Source organism: Canis lupus, chromosome 23 (genome assembly GCF_011100685.1).
Source record: "Canis lupus familiaris isolate Mischka breed German Shepherd chromosome 23, alternate assembly UU_Cfam_GSD_1.0, whole genome shotgun sequence".
NCBI classification, from domain to species: Eukaryota; Metazoa; Chordata; class Mammalia; order Carnivora; family Canidae; genus Canis; species Canis lupus.
This window is the reverse complement of record NC_049244.1, coordinates 36,347,547-36,374,976: the sequence shown is the minus strand read 5'-3', so window position 1 is coordinate 36,374,976 and position 27,430 is coordinate 36,347,547. Positions and strand designations below refer to the sequence as shown.

Below are 27,430 nucleotides of genomic sequence, written 5' to 3'. Positions count from 1 at the left end.
GTGGAGAATGTTTGAAATATGATGCGTATGAGAAAAAGCAGGATATACGATATGCGGACAGTATTTCAACCAGGTTAAATGTGCATTTGTCAATATAAAGCCATCATGATATTTGACTATATTTGGTGTTTAATATGTATATCAATTAACAGATTTCTAAAATATCTATGTATAACTTGAACCTCACTCTTATCGAAACACAGGAATCCAAATCCTCTTCACCGAGATTTCAAGGACCCTCTGAGAAAAGGGGATTTCATTTTCCTAGGGGTTGCCCCTGACTTCTCATTCCAAAACATCCTCTTGGCTCAGTTGTCAATCCCCTTGATCTCAGCTCAGTCCCACAGTACCCTGCTCCTCTCTCTATGTCACTTTATCCCTCTCAAGACAAGGACCGCTCTCCTGCACTCCCCAGCAACATCAAGCTATTTCTGGAAAGGGATCGTTGTCTTAAAGGTTTGAGGACAGTAAGGGTGGGCTGCTGCAGAGGGTGGCTGAATGCTGAAAGCTAGAAATTTGGCTTCGGCTCCAAAGTTCACTGAGACATGCTGGCCCCAACAAGCAAAAGCAGCCCGGCTCCTGGTCACCTTAAGAGGCAGGGTGACACGGCTGTCCCCGGGCTTCAAGCTCTGCCTGCGTGTGTTCCAGTCCCTTCCTGGCTTTCTCCCTCCGTGGATCTGTCCCCAACAACCTTAGGCTGCTTACTGTCTTCCCACCCTTCCTTTTTCCAATTTCCAGAGCCTCGAAAATGGAACCCCCTTCCTCTCGGCTTTCAACCCAGGCCCAAAAAACTTCTGTTTGCTTAGTATGCAGAAAATTCAGAAAACTTCTTTCAATGCTTCCCTTCCAGACTAGCCAGGGAAAGCAAGGGAGGGGATCTTAGTAAGCCCATTTAGGTGTCTTCCCAAACAAATATCTTCCTTGTCCTTGTGCCCAAATGCAGAAACAGCTGCAGCTTTAAAAATAGCATGTTTTCATCTTTTGAAGGAAATATGCCAAAATTCTAACACTGGCTGCTTTGGGGTGGCAAGAAATGCTTTCGTGTTATTCGTTTCTTCCTATTTTTCTGAGTTTTCCAAATTGTCAGAGGCAAGCATGGACTACTTTATCACAATAAAATCTCCGATGTATTATGCATCTGCCAAATACCTTATTCAATCTTCACAACAGCCATAATAGGTAGATATTAATAGCCCGTTTAGAGGTTCAGAAAGGTTAGGTAATTTGCTCAAGGTCACAAAAGCAGGTAGAAATCAAACTAGACTTTAGGCCCTCGGTCACTAAATCATGCTGCTTGTAGAGGTCCATCACCTACTTCGCCTACAGGTACAGGGCCTTAGGCACACCTGACAGCATACTAGATCATCTGAGCCGCCTCACTAGACTCCGCACTGTGAATGCTAGTGGTTCTGTACATTGTGGTTCACAATATTAGCCTTCCCTGGGGGAGGAGTCTACTTTCTTACATGAGGCCTGTAACTTGTGGGAAAACTATACATCCAGAGCCTGTTGAACTTGGAAATGGCACATGACTTGCTTGGGTTACTGAAAGATGGATTGAAAAGGCCATGTCACTTCTGTAGAAAGAGCCAGCTAATGGTTCTCCATGGCTCTCTCCCCTCTGCCATGAGGCAGTGCCCCCAGGAAGGTCTATGTACAAACATGGAGTGGAGCACAGCTGTAATTGACCCATAACGGACAGGTAGCTCGAGCAAGATGTAGGCCTTCATTTTTGTAAGCCAGTGAGACGTAGGGTTGTTTGTTACCACGGCATAATGTAGCCTAAGCTGATTGACTCAGTCAGCATATGAGAACTGCAAATGCATAGGCAGTTGCTAATGTGTTTCATACTTCTTCCTCTTAGAAAAAATAGGAGGAGTCTTGAGCAAAGCATTAGTGTGAAGTTCCACTTGCCCTTTCTGAGAATGATCTTGGGAAAATGATCTCCTCCTCCAGGGTGTATTCCTGCAGCACGCCTTCCTAATGGAGCAGAGTGTCAGAATCAGTCCCAATTATAGTCTCTGGAACTGCCCAAGGAGAGGCAGGCCAATTAGTGCGTTGCTCTAAGTCATTACAGGACCATGTGGAAGGGAGCGGTCAGTCTGCTCTCCTCGCCTTGAGGGTCACTGAGCTCCGACCAACTGAAGGCTGGAGGCTCAGGTGCCATCTGGGCAAAGTGTGAAGCAATAAAGACTGATGGAAGGAGGGCTCAGGGGTAGTGCAGTCAATTACCACCTTTGGTCTGAGATCCAGGGAGCCACACCGCTCTCATAATTTGCGCTCTCTGTGCATTTAGCAAAGCTGCCTTCAAGGGAAGAATGGTGACTTAACCAAAAAAGCCGAAGACTCAGAGTAAAAAGAATAGCAGTCATTGCTGGGGAATAGGCAAGAGAGAGCAGAGACACTGCCTCTGCCACTGGATGAAATAGTCAAGTGATTTTTTTCAAAGAATCCCTGGGGGCTGGACGTGATCATCTCATCCCTAAGTGACTCAATTGGTAGTTCTGATGCTGAAGTAGCTTTACTCAATTTGCTCTTTTCTCGGGCCTTTTCATCATTCTTGCATCCTTTCATCTGGGCCATCATTCTATTCTTCACTCATTCTGTATTTCATTCATTCCTTCACTCGTTCAGCCAGTGAGACCTCCGAGCACAGCACTGTTCAGATATTAACAGCCTGCATAGCCTAAGAGGAGGTATAGGCAAGGGGACAGGGCAGGGCCCAGCAGGGGAGGGAAAGACACAGAGCCAAGTATCACAGCTGAGCTTTTGATACTAGGGAATGAGAACTCAATGGTAAGGTTTCAGTTCTAGCTGTTATTTCAGGGTCTGGGATATGGACAAAACCTCTCACTTGCTACAGATAGAGTCCTAACTTACTCTGCCCCACTTTGCCAAAAACTTTGGCATAGAGCCATGAGTTGTGTGGGGACCTAGGCCACTCCATGAGCTCCCGTAGACAAATACTGGTTGGGGTAGAAGGTGTGGCAGGCCCAGACTTGCTTCCCTAGCGGCAGAGGCATGGCTTCCTGGAAGTCTTTGGCTTTTCGCTTCTTCAGGATCTGGTCCACTTTTCAAGCCAAGGTAGAGCTTTTCTCAGGGCAGACCCCACCCGATGCCTGGCCATTTCTACCCAACACAGAACTCCTCCAGTGGGCAATCTGAGCTCCAGAGCTGCTTGAGCCTGCGAAGACTGTCAGGTCTTTATCATGTTCTCCGGGCTGCCTGGTCCAGTCCTGCTTCTGACCCTTCTCTTTCATCAGCGTCCCTCCCCTGTAAACTTTTTGCACTTTTAACTCCATCTCAGTGTCTGCTTCATGGAAAACCAAACAGACATGGAAGGGTGGGAAGAATGTGAAAGTGAGGAGAAAATGAACAAGCTCTTTTCAGGCTAGGAGCTCTGCAGCCTGAGTGTTTCTTGCCAGTTCCTTCTCAAATGAGAAACCCAGGTTAAGAGCTGGCTACATCATAAGGAGTCCTATTATCTGTAAAGCTCTCACCAGAGAGGAGTCAGGACCATTTAGGAGACACTAGGTTAGTGAGGAAGGCCAGGACATAGCCCAGCTGGGCAGACTGGCCGTGGACAAGCTACTGTGACTTTGAGTATTGGAGTTAGACTATGAAGGGCCATTGAGTGTTCCAGGCCCCAAGGGGCCATTGGAGGTCAAGGCCTTGCTCAGTAAAGTAGAAAGAACAACATGGCTTGACTGGAAGTATGTGGATCAGGAAAATGCTGCATGGAGGAGGAAGGATATTGGATTTGAGCCTAGAAGAGTGAGCTCCCTGAGGACACAGGTAGAAACCAGGCCCATGATCTGCTCTGCATAAGTGAATTTAAAGATCTGAGCATAGGCCAAGGTATCACTCAGGCCTCTTTGGGCACCAGCAACAGAAACTCACTCTGGCTAACACAAAAGAAAAGGTTTGTGGGTAGGCCACGGAGGAGCTGAAGAACCAGGCCAAGAATGGACAGAAACCAGGCAGCTCTGAGACCCAGGGCTCCAGGAGCTCTTTAACAATTCCATGAGGGCACCGCCATGGAAATGGAAGAATGCCACCATTTTTAGTGTGAGTTTCTCTGCTCATGATTCAGTTTCTAGAGAGAGGTAGGTACAGGGTCCTCCCGTTAGCTAGGGTGTGCTCTGATGCCTTGATTAGTAGGTCCTGCAAGACAGTGTGCACACTCCAAGAGGTAAGAAGAAAATCAGGAGAATGGAAGGCCTCAGAGCCCAGGGAGGAGGAGGTCTGCAAAGGCAGTGGCCAGTGTTATCAAGGGAAGCACACAGGGCCAGTCGAATAAGGACAAAGATTTACCCATAGGAGTTAATCTGTAGAGCCGTTTCAGTGTGGAGGTAGGGACAGTAACTAGATGCTCTGGGCTGAGGATTAAATGTGAGGAGAGAAGGTGTGGACAGATCCCTCCTCTGAAAAGTTTGGATAAGTAGAGAAGGCAAGAGATTGGCTGTTAGAGAGTTCGTTGATGCTGGGAAAGACTTGAGTCTCCTTATAAGCTAAGAGAAAGAGCAGAGGAGAGGCAAAGGTAAAGATGCAGAAGAGAATGGCAAACCAGTCAGAGCTCAGGGATGGAGCGTGGAGGATGGAGCAAGGGCCTGGGCAGAAGGGCTGGCCTTAAAACTGTCATTACCATTGTTAACTGTTTCTTACTCTTCAGAATGTATTATGCATCACAGGTTCTTGCTCTTTACTTGCTTGAGAATATTATTTTAGCCTCACTTCAGTCCTAAGCTCCTTGAAGGCAGGGATCCTGTCCTTATAAGCAAAATAGGAATGGTGCTACAAGAGACCACAGTTCTAGGACTGATTTGTATTATCAGACTATACAAGTCTGCACATTACTGATACCAAAGTATAGTGGTCTGGTTTTTAATTTTCTTTCTTTATAAAGATTTTATTTATTCATTTGAGAGAGACAGAAAGAGAGAGAGAGAGAATGCACAAGTAGATGGAGAGGCAGAGAAGGGCAGGGAGCAGACTCCTCACTGAGCAGGGAGCCCAATGCAACAAGGGGCTCTATCCCAAGACCCTTGGATCACAATCTGAGCCAAAGGCAGCTGCTTAACTGAGCCACCCAGATGCCCCAGTTTTTAATTTTCTTACAAATAAGAAGTCTACAGGTAGGCAGTTCATAACTGGTATACGTAGCATATCAGATTCCTTCTATGTGTCCACCTAACCATCCTTAGCAAGTGACTTTGGAATTCATGCTTGTCACCTCGTAGACTCAAGATGGCTGCTTGGCCTCCAGGCTCATATCTACATTCCAAGAGAGAAGAAGGAAAGAGAGAAGGGATGAGGAGCTCCTGTAATCCCAAGCCGACTTCTGTTTGCTTTTCATGGCCACCTCTAGCCACACAGGAGTCTACCACTCTAAACTAAATCAGGGTTGCATTGCATCCCGGCTCCCGGCATCCCTGAATTCCTCTAACAGCAACTTCAGGGTTCTTTTTGGGGATCTGCCTTTCTCCACTATGAGAGTCTTAGTGAGAGCGTAAAGTCAGGCACCTCCTCTCAATATCCAAAGTCAAAGGGGTTTGCAGACACCTCCCCCAGGACAGCCAGAGGAATATGTTCTCACCTTGGCCAATCAGATGGTCTCTCCCAGGACTCTGACCCATGCTTGAAGTGGCCAGGATTTAGTCCCCTATCCCTGCAGTGGCATTCTTGACTAGACCAGCAGTTTCTGCGAAGAGATAATTCCTAGGGTTTTCACTTTCAAGCTTCTCAGAACTGCTTTCCTCCCACTGCTTTCTACGAGCCTGGGTCCCCAACTTTCCTGAACGTTCTGAAGGGCCAATCCTCCCAATAAGCTCTTCTACTCAGCAGAGACTGTTTCTGTTGCTTATAACAACAACAAAAAGTCCTAACTGATACTCCAACCCCATCTCTGACTAGTTGTGTGTGATCTTGAGAAAAATCACCTCGCCTCTTCGGATACTCTCTCCTCATCGAAAAATGGTGGCTTATTCCTAAAGTGCTTTTCATCGGGAACAATGTACTACATGACTTTGACCTCCTTCAGAGGCCTTCTTTGTACCAAGTGGGCCCAGACAGACATCAAAGCCTGAATTAGAGTTTTAGCTACAGTGGTAAAATGTAAAAGCTCCATTAGGAGAGATCATTTGTAGCATTGGGGTGCTGGTACTGGAACATATTTAGGCAATTAAGCCTAGGTAGACATTAACCAAAGCCCACTCCACTGCTGGTGACACCAGGGCGCAATGTTTTCATTAGCTAAAACAGGTACCATTTAGTGTCATCTTGCCATAATTTCAATGGTCCACTTATTAATTCTATGACTTCAATTGTTCTCAATTCTAAGACTGCCTAACCGCACCACTTGTAAAACCTGTTTTTAGGAATCTTTGTTTCCCACTTCAAAATGTCTTTGTAGCAGACAAGCATCTGCCTTAAGAAACTTTGGAATACAGGGGGGAGGCCTCTGTAAATTCATAGTCTGCACCTTCAAGGAAAAATTAGTTTGTTAGAACGGCAAAGTGGCCCCAGTTTGGCCTTATGTTCTAGCAAAAGCTCATTGCTTAGCCGCATTTAATAATCCATGAAACATTTCTATTAGCTTTAGTGTGTGATTTGTGCAGCTGCAGAATGGGTAAAAAGAATTGGGACACAGGAATAAAAAAATATGCAGAAAATAAAAATAAGTGAAATCTTAAATATTTGATCAAGATCTCTATTTTCAGGTAAGCAGTTACCATCTTGGGCCCTCAAATGCCAACAGAAGCCACAGAACACCATTCTGAATTATTAAAATGACTAGGGGAACCTTTTTTCTTTTTTCTTCTTCATACTTTTAAACGAGTATGTAGCCTTTAAATTAACCTTTTCTTAAATATTTAGCACAGACATGGTGTCAAAGACAAAGTAGCAAAGGTACTCAGTCCAAAACTCATCTGTAATTATGAATCTGATTATATAATGCGTCTCAACCACTTCATTTTATTTTTTCTCACTCTGCTCCAACAATTCTCTGAGAGGAATCTAATCTGGGTTAGTTGAAAGTCCACATTCTGGAGTATTTTTTAACTATATATTTAATTGATTTTTTAAAATATTTTTTGTTCACTCAATTCAATTGATTGATTCATTTAACAAATATTTATTAAGTACCTACTAGGCATCAGGTACTGTTTGCTCTAAGTGTGGGGATATATCAGGGAACAAAATATATAAAGAGTCAGCCCTTTTTGGACCTTATACTTATTTATTACACACATAATAATCAAAAACTTATTCCGGTGACAGATAATAAGTGCTATGAATGGGACAGTATGGGAGTGTTTTTTGTTTGTTAGATAGTGAGATAGTGGTCTATTAGAGAGCTGATGAATTCGGCAAATTCCCTTAAGAATTGAGGGAGGTAGTATTTTAATGAGAACAGGAGTACAGTAACTCTGGGGCTACTGCAGACCCAATGTGTTCAAGGGACAACAGCAAAGCCAAGGAGACTAGAGGCGAGGAACACCCAGGGGTCAGTGTCAGGAGACAATGTCAAGAAGATCTTGTCAAGGCAGATCTCACGAGGGCCTTGGAGGCCAATGAGGAGCACTTGGGATTTGACCCTAATTGTGGCAAAAGCCACTGAGAGCTTTTGAGCCAGGGGAACTGTTTCATGTTTTAAAAGGATCATTTTAGTCCAATAGCAAGTATGGCTAATGAAGCCAGGGTTGACAAAATGACAGCTTTCTCATGGAAGCCTGTCTGAAAGGCCATATAAGACAGACTCGACATTGGCATTATCTGTTCTCTGCTGTGAGAAAACATCCATCTTCTGAAGTACTTACAGTGATTGAAAAGTTTGCCCTCATTGGACATTTTAAAAGTCCACCAGCCTCTTTTTTTTACGTGTTAGTTTTACTCAGCCAAAGTATGCCATTTCTTGTGAGAGAGTTCAGAAGTCAAGATTATTGGCTCATCCAAATGCAGAGGGTGACCCAGCTGAAGTCCTATCATGATCTGTCTGAGAGCGGGTTTTCCAGAATATCCTCAGGACACAATTCTAGGCCTGAGACACTGACTCTCAACCATCTGCACATTGGTCACTGCCCAAAATTCTCCTACTGAAACTTTGCCCGAACACCATTGTTAGGTGATAGGAAGAAAATGTAGTGTTGCAGCTTGATCTCACTGGCTGACCATATTTTTATGCCTGGAAATAATTTGAAAAATGTTCAAAAATGAGCTGATCTGTCCGTACAGTTTTTTCCCATTAGACCTCCCATCTAGAGTCTTTTCTTGGATAGAATAATTCTGTGGCATGCTCTTTACAATGTCTAGAGTCTTCCTACAGAATTAAGCTCCCATCTAGTAGCTGGCTTAACAATGCATCCTTTACTGGATTGCCTTTTCTTCCCTCCATTCTTCATCCTTCTCCATTCTTTCACTGGTGTTCCCCTATCTTCCAAATAAACTACTCATACTTGAATCCTTGTCTCAGGATCTGCTTCCAAAGAACCCAAACTGAGATACCCTCTATGTGAAATCCTCCTCCATCCTGAACCATCATGGTGATAGGATTTGGGAGAAATGAAACTTACCAAAAGTTTTATCTCCAGTAAATCCATAATGCAGTAGCCCTTCATGTCCCCAACCAAAGGACACGACTCTCATCCAGATATGTATTCCCCCTTCTAATATATTAGTTGTTTCTCCAGAATGGATTTCTCATCTACTGCTCCTTCTCCGCTTAGGTTATGGTAAGGGAGGTTATTGTGTGAGGTTCTTACCTCCCACCACTAGGAGCCACTATTTCCTGTCTACAAGACAGACTTCTTACCTACCCCAGGGAAAGAGGAGTCCCTTGCACTGTCCAGTGTCCCTCTTGCTCTTTCTGTCCAGGGTCAAGACTCAGCATGACTTACCCCTTGTTTTTTGTTTTTTGTTTTTTGTTTTTTGTTTTTAAGTAATCTCTACACCCAACATAGGGCTCAAATTTAAGACCCCAAGATCAGGAGTCACATACCCCACTGACTGGGCCAGCCAGGCGCCCCGATTTAGCTCTTCATTTAAGTCCAACCTATGGTACCAACATGCTACACACAGATTCTTAGAAGTCCCTAGCCTTTCTCATGAGCCTCCCACTCTGCTGGAAGACAAACTGAGTTATGAAGAAGAGGACATCCAATGGTAATTTTACTTGAATTTTTGAAAAAAAATCTTAGAATAGAGGGGTGTCTGGGTGGCTCGGTCAGTTAAGCATCTGTCTTCAGCTCAGGTCATGATCCCAGGGTCCCAAGATGGAGCCCCACATTGGGCTCTGGTCAGTGGGGGAGTCTGCTTCTCCCTTTTCCTCTGCCTGCCACTCTCCCTGCTTGTGCTGTTCCTCCCTCTTTCTGTCAAATAAACAAATGATAGCTTAAGAAAAAAAGTCTTAGAGTGGGAACGGCATTTCTAAGTATGACAGAAGCAAAAAAAATCCAGAAGCAATAAAAAGAGAAGAGCAAAATCCAGAAGCAATAAAAAGAGAAGAGCAATTAATTTTCATATGTGATAAGTTTAATTTAATATTTAACATTTGTGAGTTAGAAAAACAAAGTTTTAAAAAATGAACAAAATCCTGTACACATGGGTATTATGCCACTTAATCCTCCCCTAAAACTGAATGCGGTAGAGATTCTTACCTCCAATGTCAGAGAACAAGACAGGCTTGAATTGGAAAAGTGACTTTGCCCAAGGTCACCGTGTAGAGCCACATTTCACGCCCTCATTTGGAGTTACTCCCAAGTCCTCTACCATCAGGAACTAGATAAGGGAAAGAGGGGAGTGAGCAGAAGAGAAGAAAGAGCAGAGGAAGGGGAAAGGCTGAACTCTGAAGTGAGAAGTGGTGTCAGGGAGGGTGGGGACACTGTTTCTTCCATCTAAGTGAGGAGGGGGAACCAAGCCCCTTCACCTGGGCATTTACTCGGGGACTAACTGCTACAAGAGGGATAAGTATGAGCCCTCCTAGAGTGAGGACAGTGAACAGGTCCAGCCAACCTCATGTGAGCACTGCCAGGATCTGGGGCAGGGAGGGGCACAGAGCCAGCTTATAAAACACTCTTCCTACTAAGGTTAAGAACTTGTCACTGATGCTAGGAAAAGCTGTGCAGCAATCACAAAACCTTGACATCATCCTTGACGTCTCTCTTTTTTGCACTCTCTAGTTCACTCCATTAAGAAATCCTATTGCCAGAAACTGATGAATCTTGACCTTCACCTCATAACCCCTGAGAGGGTTGGGCTTTTTATGGAAGATTCTGCATGGGCAGAAGACCCACCACACTGGGGAAGCAAATTCAGGAAGTAAATTATCAAAGAAGGTCTCAGTGGATAGAGCCCTGAGTTTCCAAGGTCTCAGGATTTTGCTCCTTCCAAATAAATGTTCATTTGCAAGCCTTAATTCTGCAGGCCTTTCTAAAATAGCTTTCCCTTCTCCCTGCCCCCACAACTGTATTGGCTGTAGGTCCAGAAAACCTCCTCTCCTCCTGCCTCGAGGTCTCAGAGCTCACCAGGCCAAGACTTAAGAATAGAGGTGTAAATTTGTCAGGAGAAGGGAAGCAGGGGCACAGTAAGAAAGTAAATCCTCATCTAACATGGCAGAAAGTCAATAGATAAATCAAGAAATCGCTATGTAAGCTTATTTTTTTTTTAGCGACAAGGGGGTGACCACCAGAAGAGCTAAACGGAGGAACTGATATAAAAGACTGTGCGTGGGGAGCAAGGGAGAAGGGCCTGTTGCCTTCATTATAAGAACATTTAGATAACTTTATTTTGTAAAGAGTGTTCATGCATTGCTTTGCTCTATCTTTTAATTCGATCTTTTAAGAACAGGGACATAGAAAGAAGAAATAAAACGGAATACAAAGCAGGAAAATTAAAAAGCGAAGAGGCCCCACAACACAAAAGGGTCCCCGGGGGAGGGGGAGGGTGGGCGGGGCTGGGAGCGAAAAGGCGGGGCGTAGGGCCCGGTCTCCTTAGGGACCGCCCACAAGGGGGCGGGGCGTAGGGCTGGTTTCCTTAGGGACCGCCCCCGAGAGGGGCGGGGCGTAGGGCCCAGTCTCCTTAGGGACCGCCCCCCAGGGGGCGGGGCTCAGGCTGGTTTCCTTAGGGACCGCCCACAAGGGGGCGGGGCGTAGGGCTGGTTTCCTTAGAGCTCGCCCCCAAGGGGGCGGGGCGCAGGGTTTCCTTAGGGACCGCCCCCGAGAGGGGCGGGGCGTAGGCCCCAGTCTCCTTAGGGACCGCCCCCGAGGGGGCGTGGCGTCGGGCCCAGTCTCCTTAGGGACCGCCCCCAGGGGGCGGGGCGCAGGGCTGGTTTCCTCTGGCTCCGCCCACGGCGGGGCGCCCCGGGAGCGCGGGGTCAGGTTCGCCTTAGGCCCGCCCCCCTCTCCGCGCGCGCGGGGGCGGGGCAGGCCGGTCTCCCGGCGGCGGGGCCTCGGAGCTGCGTCGGGAGCAGGCGCAGTCTCACGCCGCCCTCCGGAAGCCGGGGTTCGGCGCGGCAGGTACCCCAGTCCCTGGCAGTCCCCCGAGGCTCACAGAGAGCCTCTGCGGAGCCCCGCCACGCGCAGGTAAGCCCCAGCCCGCCTTGGCCCCCGCGGGCGCCGGCCCTCATCTGGGCGCGGGGGCGACAGGTGGCGGCGGGGTGCGGAGCCCGGCAGCGCTCCGGGGCAGGTCAGCCGAGCGCCCACTGCTCCTTTGGCTCTGACCCCAGGCAGGCAGACACGAGCTCGGATCCCACCTCCCCGCTCTGGCAGCCTGCACTTGCAAGGACGTGGCCAGCAGGTACTCCTCGTGTGCCCCGTGTGCCCGCCACCGGGCCAAGTGCTGGGCGTCCGGACGTGGTGCCCTCGGCGGGGCAGCCCACCAGTCTAGGGGAAAGACCTACAGCCGGTAGATAGTCTACACACACAGTGTAAGCGGTTAGAACTGTGCTAAGAGCTGGGTAGATAGAAAGTGCAGGGTGCCGGACAGCCTCCAACCGCGGTCTCTACCTCTGAAGGGTGCTGGAGCGCAGACTTCAGCGGGGGTCCAGCAGGTCCAGGGTGCAGAACCACAGAGTAAACACATTTTGTTAGGAGACAGTGTGGCTTGTTTGAGGAAAGGAGGGTCTGTGGGGCCTGCCTGCAGAGAGCTAGGAGGAAGCCAGTTCCTGAACTTCCTGCCCTGCAAAAGGGGAGGAAGATTGAGGTGCCTATTCATAGAAGATTGAGGTGTTGAATTTACAGGATTTAGGGGGTGTGCCCTGGGTGAGTAAGGGAAGTACAGGTGAAAACGTTTCTGGATGGAGAAGGATGACGTGGACTCAGGTGTGTGCCTGCCTCTGAGCAGACTCCCTTCCCCTCTCCTGGAGTCTACTTCTCTTGTCTGAGTAGAATCCCTCAAAACAGCCTGTTCTGTTCCCTGAAATGATGCCCGCTTTGGCTCTTTATTCTGGAAGCATTTAACTAGTACTCACTTTCTACTGGCTCTGAGAGTTCAGAGAGAAATCTGCCATGGGCCTGCCCTCCTGGAGCACATGGAGGATGGGCCAGGGGAAGTAAACTGAGTTTCAGCTTGTGGGCTCAGTACTCTGGGAGCCTGGTGGAGGGCTTCCGACCCACTGGCCTTGCTGGGAGTGCCCCTCTGCTTCCAGCCAGGTACCCATTTCCCAGAGAGCCAGTTCCACGAGCCCCCAGAACATAAGGCTCATGTTCCGACCATCAGTTGCTTGCTCATTTTCATTGGTGGTATCACCCCCTACAGCTGGCCAAGCAACTCTCCAGAGGCAGTAACCCCTCAGATCTTGAAACTCCAGGGATTTAGGAGGGGTTGGACACTTCAGGGAAGTGTCCCTTCTTTGTGTCCACCTCTTCATGTATTTTATTGGCTTGAAGGATCCCAGATTTCTAGGCTCTGTTTACACAGTTGCTGTAGACTTGAGGATTTGCTCCATGAAAACTGGCTGGGAGGCCCAGACAGTGGGGGAACACAGTTGACAGAGGAGTCTGGCACAGTTTTTGGGGTAGTGGTAATAAAAACAGAGGACAGGTGTTAACAGAAGCGTGTCTTGGTGCAGCCACTGTTTCCTCTTGCAGACCATGGCAGTGCCAGCCATGCAGAAGGGAAGGGGAACCATAGGCCAGGCAGTTGCAGACCTGGGTCCAGATTCTTATTTCTTACTTCAAATCTCTGTGACAGACCCTGGGCAGGTCACCTATCCTCTGATTGTGCAAGCTTAACAGTGCTTGGTGTACAGTTGGCCCTGAAGAAATATTAACTCCCTCCCTCTTCCCCTAAATGAACTAAAATAGGAATAATAATAGAGCCTAGGTCAGAGGATGATTATGGGATTTAATGAGTTAGTGTACCTAAAATACATCAAGCAGTGCCTAACACGTAGGAAGTTGGTACTGAGATACTATTGTTCTTATTCCTTATTTTGGGCCAAAATTGGTGAAACAGGGCAGGAGGACTGTGGGGGTTGGGGGTGAGGAGGTGGCTCTGAGGGTCTGTGCAGGGCGATTAGCTGAGGAGGGTGGGTTATCTGTGGCCTTGCTTTTACCGGAAAGCTTGGGCCCAGAGGAGAAAGGAATGTTCTGCATGATAAAAGGCCTATGGGGAGCCACACTGTCAGAAGGCCCGGAGTTTGAGGTCTCTGGCCAGAGAAACAGGGCAAAAGCTAAGGGATATATATGGGAGGAGGTGGGGACCAGGGTGAAAAAGATCTAAAATTGTCTTGTTCAGTTTGTATCTCTACCCCACAGCTCAGTGTGGGTGCCCTGTGAGGGTCTGCCCCTGCGTCATACTGCCCTCGACCTTCCTAGGGGTGTGGTAATGGCCTGAGACTGGTCTTAGAGCTGGAGAATGCCATCCTGTAAATCCTGCTTGCAGAGGAGTACTGGGCCCAGAATGAGTGGTGAATGGATGAACCTAAACCCGAGACGGCAAGCTTCTGGGTGTTAAAAGTGTGCTGATTAAAAGAAAGGAGTGTGAAGATAGGCAAAAGAGCTAGTGTTTTCAAGTACTTGCTCATGACCAAGTATTTTCATGTATGTTGCCGTGTTGTGGTGAACACTGCAGCTTTAGAGTCTGATAAAATTGCTTGTGTGACCTCACGTGAATCGTAGAAACTCTAAAGCTCAGCTTTTGCATCATCTGGAAAATGGGAATCATTGTGTAGCTGGGGTACAAAGATGCACGAGTACCTGGCTTGGGAAGGGAGGGGGGGATCCAGCTTCCAGCTACTCACTGCGGACAAAGTCCCAAGGCAGAGGGACCATTGGTAATGAAACAAGGAATTTACTTCAGTGAGGCCAACACCCAGGAGACAGCAGACTAACATCTTAAAGATTGTTGCCAAAGTGTCAAAAACACTCCAGGTTTATATAAGGAAAATGTGGGACAAAGGTCAGTGGGTACAGGCAGGTGGGCAGTAAAGGTCAGGTCGATCAGTGTCTTGGGGTGTGTCATGGGGTCTTGCTGGCTCAGGGCAGTCCGGATGGCTTGAGGGGGTAGTTTCAGTTCCCATCAGGGATGCTTTCCTGCAGGGTCTCTTGCCTAGTTAAGAGATGAGCTGGAAAGAACTAATTAGGGAGCTTGAGGCCCAGAGGGAAGTAGTTGAAGTCCTCTCTCAATTGTATGAACTCCCGGGGCTGTTAGGAGTATTATGTAATGCTTGTAATATGAAGTGCTGTCCTAGTGTGCAGACCGCCGTATGGAGAGTGCTCAGGCCGTTACAGTTGCTGTTATTATTATCATATTTATCAGTCCTCCAAATGATCTCCACTGAGATATGGAAACAGAAGGCCACAGACACAGATGGGTGGCTTTGATTTGGAGCTCAACCCCATCTAGAAGCAAAGACTCTCTGCAGACACTAACCAGACAACTCTTGTGAAATGAAATCAACTTTATGTGCATTTCATTCATTACTTAAAGCATTTGACTATGTGAAATCTTAAAAGGAGAAAAAACCCTGCAAATTGATAATTTATGTGCCTTTCAAGTTCAGGTATTTTATCATCTAGATAAATCTTCCATGCCTCTATGTAAAACCACTTTCAGCTGTCGAAGCTCTTAAATAAAGTGGATTGTCCTGACCAGTGTCTGTCTTTGCTCGTTTATCATAGTTCCCTGGTGAAGACAGACGGATCCCACTTTGCAGGGCAGGCCTCGGGATGGCAGCTCCTACCCCACTGTTTTAGCCGCGCACTTCTGCATGGTGGTGTTTAACCAAGCACAGTGGACTTATGGCTCCCTCATCGTTGTCTCTCTCACATGCCCACAGACCCATAGCCTCAGTCCAGGAAATAGGAATAGAAAGGCATTCGTTCGGTCTTTAGTATGAATCTGGGGAAATCTAAGGTTCTCCGTGATGGGTTTTTGGATGAAAGTGCCTTGGATGAGGGTGGCCGCGACTTCTGGAAGTAAGAACTATCTGTTCTTTCTCCCTAGGAGTGGCATCTCTGGGTCTGGCCTCCTCTCCAGTGTAGGTCTGATCTGCATCGCCATGCCTCCCTGACCAGAACTGCCCCTAAAGCCGGAGTCCTTGGAACAGCTGTAGAGACACAGCCTATTGCAGGGAAGCTTTTCTGAATTGGCCCTTCCTTCCCACAGTCGCAGTGGGCACCCCTGCTGTGCATGCCCTTCTCCAGCTGACCTGGACTTGCTTTTTGCTGGGCTGTGAGCACTTCCATAGCTGTTGGACCAAGTGTTCCTGGTACCCAGCTCTGCGCCTGGCTCCTTGATCCTCCCTCCCTCTCCCTCCCTTCCTTTAGGCAGGGTCCTGGGGATTACAATGCTGAGTCAAAGTGACACAGTCTCAGCCCTCCAGGGGCCCATAGACATCACAAGACAGGTTATTAAGAAAGGTAGAATTAAGCACATAAACACATGACGTCGTGTTATAACCTGGATTAACTGTCAGAAAGGAGAAGCCTGGCGTGCTAGAAGAATGTGAAGAGGTGGGACAGGTACAGAAATCTGGTCAGTATCAGCATAAAGCATGTCCATAAAGGTTGGTTGGAGGCTTATACTCATTCATTTATATGCCTTTGAAGACTGGTGGATGGTATTTTTCTCTAAATTCTGGTGTGTACTTTAAAAAGTAATCATGCTTTAGCTTCAGCCTCAAAATGGCAGAAGAATGCTAATGTTCAATTTACTTAACCCTTTGGAGTTAACAGAGCCTCTCCTTGGATGTTATCTCATTGGATGCTGCAGTCCTCAGCCTCACACATCTACTGGGTAGTGGTGGCAAACAGGCATCCGGCTCGCCTGAGGGTAAATCTGGGGGGTGGGTCCCGGAGCCCTCTCCCTTCTGAGTGATAGGATCGGTCTGAAAGCCTGTTTTCACTTTCTCCGATATCCCTGGGTGCACAGGCTCAGTGAGGTTCCAGCATAGATTCCATCACGTTGGAGCTAGTGACCTGCCACCGAGAGGACAGTGTAAAGCTGACCGCTGTTGTCCAGGAGGGCAGGACTACCCCTGCAGAGCTGGGTGCCCCAGCACCATTTTTCATGAAGAACCAGCAGTCCTCCAGAGAGACACCATGCCTGCCTTCACGCCCATTCAGTTCCAATGAGAACAAGGAGAAAATAACACCAAAAGGCAGGTTTTCGTGTTATTAATAAGACATGATCCAAACAGCCTCAGGAACCATTCTGTCTTCATGACTGAATATTATTAGAGAGTTATTTTGTCTGGCCAGAGCTGACGACAAAATACATCTTCGATCCCCACCAGTCTCAGATGTGGACCTTATTACAAGAGATGAGCTACCATCTTCCCCGAAGCAAAGGGAGCAAAGTAGCATTGCTGTGCGCAAATTGAGAAGGCCAGTCTTGGTGGGTGTGACTGCCGTGTTCTCAGGGTGCAGCTTTAACGGGGCTGTAATCGCGTGGCCCTGAGCCGTGGAGGAAAGAAGCAGCTCTGGAAATCTCCCTCCCATGAGGCTGACACACAGCGACGGTATTTATTCCCCTTTGGAAGTGTGCGTTAAGTGGTAGGTGTTTACGAAAAAAGGTTCTGGGAAGTAAATGTGTCTATCAGTCAACCCATAACTTTTTAGAGCTCCTAAGATGGTTTTAAATTAGAGCCAGTCTTCCTGCCTTTCCACCTTCCATCCGTCCCCCTCCCTTGCTTCCTTCTATGGAAGTGAACTGTCAAGGCAGGACACAGCCCAGGGAGGAGCGTTGGAACTGACTTGCAGAAGCACAGCTAACAATTATTGAAGGCAGACGCTAAGGGTTTAGTGCCTTGATGCTGGTCCTTCCCACCTCGTCACAGTGTTTGACAGAGAAGGGAGTGTGGAGCAAGGCTGACCAAGGCTGACCAACGCAATTCAGCCTAATTGCATCCTAACCGCAGCCATCAGCAGCTCGGCTATCAGCCAGTCTGCTCGCTGAAAAGCGTTGTAAGTGAGGAGGGAAAAGAATGATGAAAACAAGTGATGGAACTCACCCCCACTTGGGCCTGGTGAGCTGCCCGTGGGAGAGAGTGAGTGACAGTGTCAGGAAGGGAATCGCACCAGGCCAGGTAAAGAGCAGGCTTTAAAAGGCTAGGAGTCTCTCTGTGAGCAGGTGATTATTAGGGCAAAATGCCTGTTACGTGAATTAGTGTGTAGGAGTCTAACTTGAAATTACTCTCCACTTTCAAATGTTCATTTGAAAGATCAGAAATGAGTGTTTATTGCACGGACTCTATGCTTAGTATGAAAGACTGCTTTGCTTTTCATTTCTCCCATCTGGTCTCCTCCTATGTAATTTTTACAATGCTGTCGGTCAACCTTGTCTTCCTGTGTGTGTGTGTGTGTGTGTGTGTGTGTGTGTGTGTGTGAGAGAGAGAGAGAGAGAAGAAGGATGCCAGTGTTTTACCCACTTTGTATTTTATGAGCAATCAGAGCACTGCAGATGATACAAGGAGGAAGGCTGCCTGTTTCAGGGGTCCCTGAAATACTACCAAACCGTGGGCTTCTGGGATTCTGTCTTAAAATAATTTGAAAAGTGAAAAAAGCCACTGTGTAAAGATGCATCATTATTTATAATGGTAAAAACTTAGAAGTGACCTGAATACAGAGCATAGGAGAGTATAGTCAAACTACAGATTGATGGAATATTATGTAGTACTTAAAACTATGAAGATCAGTACACATTCAGGAAAACAGTCTGCAAGGATACCTCAGAGCAACCAAGAATTGCTCTAGAACCAAGGAACTAGGGATAACTTTTTTTCACATTTCAAACTTTCTATATTGTATTTTGACTCTCCTTAAAAAAAAAAAAAAAAAAAAATCCTAAGGGCAGCCTGGGTGGCTCAGTGGTTTAGTGCCACCTTCAGCCCAGGGCGTGATCCTGGAGACCCGGGATCAAGTCCTGTGTTGGGCTCCCTGCGTGGAGCCTGCTTCTCCCTCTGCCTGTGTCTCTGTCTCTCTCTCTCTCATTCTGTGTCTTTCATGAATAAATAAGCAAAATCTTAAAAAAAAAAAAAAATCCTAAAACAAGCCAAGTTAAATAATGACCTTTATGTTTGCAGTTTTAAGGGCACTCTATTTATGGCCTTCTCTTGATTAAATCTTTCAATCAAAAATTTCTAAAGTCAGTGTTGGCTCCCTGCCTCCATGTCTCTGGGCAAAGGACTACTCTGGATCCACTAGCTAAGTGGCCTGCAGATGTGCTCACTCTGGCTTGTAGATTCAGATTCTCAGGGGTTTTTATGGTGAAGAAGGCTGCTGCTCCTCCTTGATGTGTAGCTTCGTGTCCTTCTGCTAGCTTCCCTCATTCTCGCTCCTCACTGGTGGGATGGGGATAGGAGATTTGGGTTTATAGTCTTCGAGGGTTTTGTTGGCAAAGTTTCAGCAACCTCTGCCCTCAACACACATGCAGTTCTTAGGTCAGCAGTTATCTGGGGCAGCCCTGCGTCATTGTGGCTTCCTGTCCTGCTCAGGCACTGGTACTCCAGTACCTCTGGGACTAGGTTTTGTTTTCTTAATACCAACTACCCCTTAGTTGGCCCTAAACCCATGTATCCTCTCTGCCTGGCACTGGCAAGGGCCAATGGTAGGTCCTAAAGCAGCAGTTCTCAAACTCATTCAATCGGCTATAGATTGGCACATCATAACATGCGTCGTTATTTGAGACAAGACTTTGAGTCTGGTGATTGATTTGGGAGGAAATCCCATGAAGCACTAGCAGAAAATAGGGAAATGAGCCAGGCGAGCACATTGCTGAGCAGGTCACCGGTGTGGACCATTGGAGTTTGAATCTGCTAGGAATCTCTGGCAGCCATTGTAGAACACCCGTCCCAGAGTTAGCCTGTCCTGGGGTGTGGGGGCTGAATATATAAGCACCACTGCTGTCCATCATTGGGTGAGTATTGCTCCCTTACGTGGAGTTAATTCTCTGGGGCTTCTGGAACTTTCCATTTGCCAGGTGAAGCATCAGAGCAAAGGGATGCAGATGCTAGCACGTGGAAGTCAAGCTGGCTTGCCTTAAAACAGTGAGGTCTGAGGGGCTTCTGGGTGGCTCAGTCAGTTAAGCATCTGACTTCAGCTCAGCTCATGATCTCAGTGTCCTGACATCAGGCTCCCCACTCAGCAGGGAGTCTACTTGTCCCTCTGCCCCTCCCCCCTGCTCATGCTCCCATGCAACACTCTCTCTCAAATAAGTAAAATCTTAAAACAACAACAACACAACAAAAGACAGGCCTGAATGCTCAGGGCACAGCACTGACAGGGTCTGCTGTGACATTCTTCCCTAAGCACCACGAACATTATCAATGTTCTAAACTGAAAATAACCAGATTCATAATTCTGTGCCAAATCAGAGACCCCTTTATACTAAATTGAAGACTGCGTTAAGTGGTAACCAACCCCAGAAGTTTATGAAAAATTGTGGGAAGAAATCTTTAAATAAGAAAACCATTACCATATTTATCCCTGTGAACTGGGATGGCCTATTAATATTTAACACTAGTGGAATGCTAGTGTTCACAGCTGTACAGTTTGAGACTCCACAGTTTATTTATTTTTATTTTTATTTTTTTTGAGACTCCACAGTTTAGAAGAGGGCCTGAGTGTGTAATAAGGTTGATCTTTATCATGGCAATATTTCCACCTCTGTTGTATCTTGACTTTTTTTTCTCTTATTTCTCAAGTACTACGTGAAGATGATCTTAAAAGAAAAACTCATTGGGAGACCACATTTAAACTCGTTTGTCAACCTATGATTCTATCTCCAGTGCCGTGTTTTAATATTAATACTGGATTCACCATACTGACACTAATACCGTAGGGTGGGAGAGAATTTCTCTAGTTATGGCTTTAGGCAGTATGACAGATGTTTTGTGGTCATTGCATTTATGTAGAAATACTCCACCTCCATTAAAGATTTAGTGAGCTCTTCATCAAGATATCTACTCACAACTGAGGCCTACAAAATGGTTATGCTGACATTTCAACTTAATTCACTCTTAAGTTTTGTGGGTCTCCATCCATTTTATATGCTTGGTTTGTTTGTTTCTATGCATGGAGGAGGAATAGTGCCAGAAATTTGGGGGCATAATGCAGATTCTAGAAACATTTTTCATGTACTTATTATTACTAACTCTCTTGGCATATTTGTCACTACAAATGAAGGCCTTATTCCAAGAGATTTAAGATTGTTCATGTCGCAGGCTCAGTAGAGTTTAGTGGCTAAATCCTTTGCTCTGAGTTATAGGCTTTTTAGAATGTGTAGAGAAAAGAGTCAAGATCCCAGTGTTTTAGAGAAATGTGGCCATTTTCTGTTCAGCTATGGTTCAACATGCATTCTGCAAAGGATGAGCTGGTGAGCACCTGGTGCTCATGCCCTGTTCCTGCGTCCTGTGTGGATGCCAGACATGACTCAGTGCATCCTCCTGCATCCTCCTCTGCAGGGCGCTCCTTGCAGCCACGGCACTTCGTCAGTACTGGGTCACTGGGTGAAGCCTGTGCAGTCTCCATGCTCTTGCTCATCCTTGCCATTGCTGTGAACGGCCAACAAAGGAATCTTTCATAGTCTCTCTCAAAAACAAAACAAGGATGAATGCAAGAGGCAGTTGATCACCCTGTGCCTTTTTACTTGTGTCTCTGCCACGCAGGTGGTGGTTATTCAGTTTGCCAACGTTTGTCTCCCTCTTTTCTTCTACCCTGAGCATTTGATGTTTTTCCTTTCTTCTTATTTTTTCCTCCAGTGTTTCTCAGAAGATAAAACAGGAAGCCCCAAATTATTTGCTGATTGGTTGCATAAAGTTCGGTTGAAGCGATTTGTATTAATGGGAATGCATTGCAGGTTTAATTTTTTTTCCCCTCCCACTTCAGGAGGGCTGCTCTGTGGTAGGTTACCAGTGACCTCCACATTGCCAAGTCTTCTGGGCTTTCCCTGTATGTATCTTCTGTACAACATTTGATAACTCTGACCATGCTCAGCTCTTGAACTCTTCTCTCTTGGATTTTCCTCCTTCCTGCACGATTGTTTCTTCTTTGATTTCTCTCCCTGCTGCCTTTCCTCTGCTGGCATTTTTGAGCCCCAGGGTTCTCTCTTTGGCCTTCTCTTGACATGTCCATACACTCCACCTGGATGATTTCATCCATCACCTTTACATAGGTGCCTCCTGCAGCCCCATCTCCATATGCCCCCTCTCTGCCCAGACCTTTGTATCTGGCAGCCTGCTGAATGGTGCCTCTTGTGGTTCCCATAGGCATCCAGAGTCAGCATCTTTCACTTTTTCTAGGTGATTCCTGTTTTCACAGGCCAATCAAATACTTGCCCCTCTCAGGTTGTTTCTGCTACCTCCTTGGGGTCACAGGTAAACTGTTGTAAGTTTGTCCGAAGACTTCCATCTTAGAAAATGAAGTGTAAGACAAAGGCACAAACCAAGAGCTATTCCTCAAAGTTTAGGGGCTTAAAAGAAAACAGAAGAAATAAAACGGAATGCAAAACAGGAAAATCAAAAAGCGAAGAGGCCCCACAACACAAAAGGGTCCCCTTTTAATTTAATTAGCATCTCTCACAGTTCCAGGGGTTGACTGGATTCAGCTGGGCAGGTCTCACTCTGGATCTCTCATTCAGTGGCAGTTAGATGGTAGCAGGGTGGGGGTGGGGGGCCGGGACCTGGGCCAGGCTGTTGGCTGGAATGCGTCATCATGCAGCCTGCGTTCCTCACAGCATGGCAGCTGGATTCTAAGAATAGATATCCTAGGGGACCAACCTGAGAAGTCTCCTGGTGTCACTTTTGCCCTATTTACCATCCTGCCCAGCTTCAGGGGGATGGAACATAGACCAACCTCTTAATGGAAGGCAGGTCACATTGTGGCTGTGCTGGAAAATACATCCTGTCATAGTCCCCACATATGTCTGACTGTTCCTTTGAGAACTGCCTGGAAGGCCACAGCTTTCTGTTTTGTTTTAAATTTCTCTTTTTATTTTTCTTGAGTCGGTGACATATTTACCTGATTAGAAAGTTAAGAAGAAATAAGTATAAATGTATACTGTGAAAATGTTCTTTCTCATCCCCTACGCCTGTCTCCTCATAGACAACCACTGTTATGTTTCTTTACATTTTTTTCAGTTTATAGGTATTTTTATATTTCTGTTCTGTGCTTTTCTTTTTCTTTTCTTTTTTTTTTTTTTTTGATTAACAATATATCTGGGAGAAATTTCCTTATCAGTACATAAAGGGTTCTCTTGTTCTCTCTCCTTCCCTCCCTCTCCCTCCCTCTCACACTTTCACTCAGATGCAGAGTATTCTATTGTGTGCCTTTACCTTAGTTTACTTAATTAGTTCTCTACGGGTGGCACCAGACTGTTGCAGACACTACTGCAGTGAATAGCATTTATGTGCCGTCTTTCATGGGATAGAATACACTGGAAGCCTTCCTTGAGAGCTGTAGTTAATTGTGAGCATCCTCTTCCCGTATACCTCACCTCCCATCCCATCCTGGCATTTCCCCTGCCTCCTCTCATTGGACCCACGGCCACCCAGAGGTTGCACACTGTGGCATTGTAGCTCAAGGAGCTCTGTGTCCACAGCATACAGAGGAGGCCTGTACTGAGGAGGGGGGAAGGAGGGAGAGATTTCTGGCTGCCCTGTGTTCCCCGTCCTCTAATTTCATTTGTGACTACATCTCCTAATTCTAGTTACTGAGCATGTCACCACTTGAGCGTGTTGCCAAAACTGGAATCAGGTCCTACCCTGTTCTGCTTGGTCTCGTAAGTTCAGGCCCAAGCCCAGTTTTTGTGCAGTCCCCCTGGTCAGCCCAGAACCACTCTCTGGCAGCTTGTCTTATCCAAAAGTAGCACCACATTGGGGGTCATTGGGGGAAAGTGTGGATGGTAGTCATCATATAGTACTATGATATCATCAATGAGTTGTTATCCTATAAAAAAAAAACAGCAAAATAGAATTCTTCCCTTGTTGAGGAAATATTCTGAAATCACACACTTTTTCTGTTTCCAATAGGAAATGTAGTCCCTGAGGAATACACATTGTTTTTGTTAAGAAGGTCAAACTTGACCCTCCCCAAGAAAGATTGACAGTTGTGCTTATTGCTTTAAAGAAAGCTCTCTGGGGGTGCCTGGTGGCTCAGTCGGTGAGGGGTCTGCCTTTAGCTCAGGTCATGATGCAGGGGCCTGGAATCAAGGTCCTCCTTGGGCATCTCACTCACTCAGCGGGGAGCCTGCTTCTCCCTCTCCCTCTGCCTCTCCCCTGCTCGTGCTCCCTCTTACTCTCACTCTCTCTCAAATAAATAAATAAATCTTTAGAAAAACAAAAACAAGAGGAGCAGGGTGCCTGGGTGGCTCAGTAAGTTGAGTGTCTAACTCTTGATTTTGGCTCAAGTCATGATCTCAGGGTCCTGAGATTCAGCCCTGCATTGGGCTCCAAGCTCAGCAGAGAGTCTGCATGAGATTCTCTCTCTCTCCCCTTCTCTTGCATACGTGCCCATACTTTCTCCCAAATAAATAAATAAATCTCTAAAAAAAAAAAGAGCTTTTTTTTCTATTTTATTTTTTATTTTACTCATGAGAGTCACAGAGGAAGAGAGAAGGAGAGAGAAAGAGAGAGGCAGAGACATAGGCAGAGGGAGAAGCAGGCTCTGCAGGGAGCCGGATGTGGGACTCAATCCTGGATCTCCAGGATCACAACCTGGACTAAAGGCAGCACTAACCGCTGAGCCACCCAGGCTACCCAAGAGCATTTTTTTCTGCCTTGGTTTGGGAACTCTCAACAAATAATCCTGTATGTCCCTATATGTTTGCTATTTGATTTCCCTACTGTTTTTCTTTTCATTGTACAAAGAAACCTTAATCTTTATTCCCTTCTAAGCTGGGAATTGGTAGGAAAACACAATAGTTGACTGAAGGCTTGTGTGGTTGCTAGGAAGGGGGGTTTGATATAAGTCAGTGGGTGCCCTTAAGTCCATGTCTCCATGGTTCCCAGGACAAAAACCTTAGAAAATTCCAGCCAGAAGACAGAAGGATGTCCATCCGTGACCAAGCCAACATCTCTTCCTCTCATGGTCAGTACTTGAGTCTTCGTCAGGGCAGACAGACCAGGTGTGGGTTTCATGGGGTCCTTAACTTTATGATCCATATATGTTGTGAGGGGAAGGCCCAGATCCTCTGCTGGAAGAAATCTTAGCATTTATTTATTTTTATTTTTTTAAAGGTTTTATTTATTCATGAGAGATACAGAGAGAGAGAGAGGAGAGGCAGACATAGGCAGAGGGAGAAGCAGGCTCCATGTAAGTAGCCTGATGTGGGACTCGATCCCGGGACTCTGGGATCACGCCCTGAGCCAAAGGCAGACACTCAACCACTGAGCCACCCAGGCATCCTGAAATCTTAGCATTTAGATAGACTTTTCATTTTATAGATGAGGAAACAGGCCAGAGGAGTTAAGTGACTTGCCCGAGGTCACACAGCAAAGTAGTGAGAGCAGGAGCTAGATTGGAGTCCACATAATCTCACTCCTGAGTCTGATATTCCTTACTAGCTGTGTGACGTTGAGTAAGCCCCATTATCTCTCAGAGCTTCAGTCTCCTCACCTGTGAGGATAGACACAATAATGGCCTTCCAGAAATTTCTGGAACCTGTGAGTATGTTAGGTAGGTTACATGGCATGGGGAATTTGGGTTGCAGATGAAATTAAGGTTGCTAATCAGCTGATCTTACACTTATCTTGGGTTGTCCAGATGGGTCGATGTGGTCACAAACATTCTTGTAAGTGAAAGCAGAAGACAGGAGAGTCAGATTCGTGCAGTGCGAGAAGGACTGGGTCAGCCATGACTGGCTTGCCAGAGGGAAGAGGGCATGAGCTAAGGAATGTGACAGACCCTGACAGCTGGAAAAGGCAAGCAGCAGATTCTCCCCTGGAGCTCCAGAAAGGAGTGCACCCCTGCTGACACCCTCATCTTAAAGTGAGACTCTTTGGACTTTTGACCGCTAGCACTGTAAAATAATAAAATGTGTGTTGTGTTAAGCCACTATGTTTGGGGGTAATTTGTTATAGCAGCAACAGAAAACTACTACATCTATAAAGGCAGATAGTCACACCTGCCTCAAAAAATGGCAGCATGGAGGCAGGGAGATAAGGTTTGAAAATGATCCAGCAGAGCTCCCAGAACATAGTGGATGCTTGCTAAACAGTCGTGTTGGTAGTGGACGGTGGTGGTGGTGCTGGTGCTGGTGCTGGGCAGTGGTGATCATTAATAAAGAGTAAAGGCGGAGTAGCCAATGGCTGGTAACTCTGAAGAGCCAAGGTTGGTGCCTCTGAGGTGAGGTTCAGGGCTATTAGGAGGTTAGTAGGAGACACCAGCTGGCCCAGGTAGGTGACCAGAGGCCCCTTGACAGAGAACCTTTCTACTCTTGTAGTCCACAGGCCTTCCTCCAGTTCTTCAGCACTCCATTTGGCAGTGCCATCCTACACTGAGGGAGCAGGAGCTAGGAAAGGGCTGACCCTGACCCTACGACCTGTTCCATTTGGTAGAGACCTGCCTCAGAGATGTGGTAGGATGAGGCCTCTCTCTTGGCCCAACACTGGCTCATTCTAATGCCTTTGGTTGCCCTATGGCCTTAAAGATAATTTTTTTTAATATTTTATTTTTTTAAAGATTTTATTTATTTATTCATGAGAAACACACACACACAGAGAGAGAGAGAGAGAGGCAGAGACATAGGCAGAGGGAGAAGCAGGCTCCATGCAGGGAGCCCGATGTGGGACTTGATCCCGGGTCTCCAGGATCACACCCTGGGCCAAAGGCAGGTACTAAACCCTTGAGCCACCCAGGGATCCCCGGCCTTAAAGATAATTACTGCTGCAGTGTCAGCATCTGAACTTGGGTGAGCTCATTATAGCCTGGGCAGTATGCTGGGTGCTCCCTGACAGGGCCTGGGCCACGGTCTCCTTCAGTCTTCATGGCAGCCCTCTGAAGTGGCCTTATTTCCTTATTTCCCATATTACAGAGGAGCAAACAGAGGTTACGCCACTTGCTCAAGGTCAGATAGCCTATCAGTGACAGAGCTGGGACTACAAGCTAGGTTCATTTGACTCCAGCTCCAGCTTCCTGTGCACAACTGGTCACTGAGTAGAAGAGAGATGACCCACCCACGGGCTGACGGACAGAGCATAGGAGTGCTGTGTTTGGATGGGGTGGCCTGTGGGAACAAGGTCCCTAGGGTCTCTGGAAGGAGGCTCCACTCGAGGGAATGCTTTCCATGCCCTCCTGCACCCCTGGGAATGGTGGAGCGCCCGGGTGGACAGAGGTGGCACATGTTTGCTTCCTGGGCCCTGTGGTGGGTCCCTCAGGGTTACCGCAACCGCGTCCACCTTTACTTTCTTCAGAAGGCATATACTGACCTTCAGACTGCTGTTAGATGATAGCAGATTTTTAATTACTGTTAATTTTATCAGGCGTGATCATATTACGGATAAATAAGAAACTCTCCTATTTTTAGTAGGAAATTATTTTTGAAGCATTATTTATTTTTGAAGCATTTAGAGGTGAAATGTCATGAAGCATTTAGAGGTGAAATGTCATGGTTTTTATAATGTGCTTTAATATGCTTCCAGGGGAAAAAAGATGAAGTAAACATGGAAATGTGTTAATGACCATTTGGAGACCTCTGTGTCGCAGTTCATTATGCTGTTCCGTCTACTTCTCTGTATGTGGTAATTTTGTATAAAAAAAAAAAAAGTTGTTTTTTTTTTTGTTTTGTTTTGTTTTGGTTTTTTTCCATAAAAATCATTCACAGAGCCCTTAGGATGTACTCAGTCTCAAGCTAAATTAGACATAGCTTTGCACTCTGGAGACCCACAGATAAATGACCCACAGTGGTAGGGACAAGCTTGGGGGCAGAGGTAGAGAGGCGTGACAGGGCCTGGTGGGGACAGTCCTTGGAGGAGGAGCCAGCTTGGAGAGGAAGT

The 27,430-nt window shown here is 46.7% G+C and overlaps 1 protein-coding gene and 1 long non-coding RNA gene across 5 annotated transcripts in view; one reads left to right on the top strand and one right to left on the bottom strand.

Annotated features, from left to right (window-relative positions):
- Positions 1-5,134: 5,134 nt before the first annotated feature.
- LOC119865311 lies at positions 5,135-9,773 on the bottom strand. Its single transcript, XR_005376729.1, has 3 exons — positions 9,657-9,773; positions 5,597-5,701; positions 5,135-5,274 (listed from the first exon to the last, which is right to left on the bottom strand). It is a non-coding gene; the product is annotated as an uncharacterized LOC119865311 (long non-coding RNA).
- A 1,615-nt stretch (positions 9,774-11,388) lies between these two features.
- NMNAT3 (nicotinamide nucleotide adenylyltransferase 3) overlaps positions 11,389-27,430 on the top strand; it is a 114,524-nt gene continuing 98,482 nt past the window's right edge. For 2 of the 4 annotated variants that reach the window (XM_038571041.1, XM_038571040.1), the window contains exon 1: positions 11,389-11,579. The gene's annotated coding sequence lies outside the window, so the exon portion shown is untranslated. Of the gene's footprint in view, positions 11,580-11,722; positions 11,794-27,430 lie in introns of all 4 variants that reach the window. The other 2 variants (XM_038571043.1, XM_038571047.1) reach the window with 2 other exon arrangements.